Source organism: Monodon monoceros, unplaced genomic scaffold, assembly GCF_005190385.1.
Source record: "Monodon monoceros isolate NGI ecotype Baffin Bay Population unplaced genomic scaffold, NGI_Narwhal_1 Super_Scaffold_8, whole genome shotgun sequence".
Classification (NCBI taxonomy): domain Eukaryota; kingdom Metazoa; phylum Chordata; class Mammalia; order Artiodactyla; family Monodontidae; genus Monodon; species Monodon monoceros.
In genome coordinates this window covers 68,681,875-68,683,267 of record NW_021703785.1, presented here as the reverse complement: position 1 = coordinate 68,683,267, position 1,393 = coordinate 68,681,875, and positions in this window count along the sequence as shown.

Genomic DNA, 1,393 nt, shown 5'->3' with positions numbered 1-1,393 from the left:
AAAATGTAAAATAGCTAGTGGGAAGCAGCCACATAGCACAGGGAGATCAGCTCGGTGCTTTGTGACCACCTAGAGGGGTGGGATAGGGAGGGTGGGAGGGAGGGAGACGCAAGAGGGAGGAGATATGGGGATATATGTATACGTATAGCTGATTCACTTTGTTATACAGCAGAAACTAACACACCATTGTAAAGCAATTCTACTCCAAAAAAGATGTTAAAAAAAAAAAAGATCTTTTTTCATTATGCGGTCAATGTAATGATGTATAAGGCCTTCCACCATTCAGGAACTGTCTAATCTCCCCCTTGGAAAGCAGGGCCGCGCTGGTGTGGGTTCAGCTGTGGGATGTGTCTAGGGGTGTGGGCAATGTTGGGAGGTGAGTGGCATTTACTAGAAGCAGGGCCTGGACACCAAGGAGATGCCAGGCCAGAGTCAGAAGGAACAGGTCAGTGCTGGGTCTCCAAGCCCCGTGAGGCTGGGCCCAAGGGTGTGTGTGTGTGTGTATGAAGGATGGAACCAGTGCTTGAAGAGGTCAAGAAGGTGGAAATAGAGTAAGTCTGGAGTCATTCCCGACCCAAAGGCAATCTGCTTCTGTGCTTTGTTTCTTTTTTAAAGTAGCACCTATGGCCTCTGGGGCGCACATGTAAGGCAAGTACAAAGAACAGGCAGAAGTCGTTTCCAACTGGCCGTTTTTGACATCCACCCTTGATAAAAAGTGAGAGCACAGTTGAGCTACAGGAAGGCTCCCTGCGGGTGGTTCAAGTAATGGGATGTAGCCCTTGGATGCAGGGGACTCTGAGAACAGCTGGCACAAATGGGCGTAAAGCAGCTGAGGGTCTCCAGCCTTCCCATGCCCTGGGATGGCTGCAGACCTGCCTGGGACAGGACCTGGGAGCCAGAGCGGCCTGTTAATCTGAAGAAGGGCCATGTGTGATGTCACACAGATGATGTCACCCTGCCCTAAGGGTTCTGTCTGGTTCGTCTCCCCAGGTTCAATGAGCAGACGCCCCCTGGCGCTGACTCCAGAGCCTGCGATGTGACCCAGCATGGGGACTGCTCTGTTCTCGGGGCCTGGTCGTCAGCCTCCGTGGGAATGTGTACTGAGACCCTGTCATGGACCCTCACCCATCAGGCCTGCACTGCAGCCTGAGGCGTCGGCAGACAGGTTGGGTAACGGAACACAGGCAAGCCGTGTACTCTGTCCATGAAACAGGGCCCACACTCTAAGGGGGACTCGCCTTCTTGGAAAAGAATTCTTCTCCCCATCCCTCGGGGCCTGCCCTTGCCAGCTGCAGGGATTTCTTCTTCTTCTTCTTCTTCTTCTTCTTCTTCTTCTTCTTCTTCTCCTTCTCCTTCTCCTTCTCCTTCTCCTTCTCCTTCTCCTTCTCCTTCT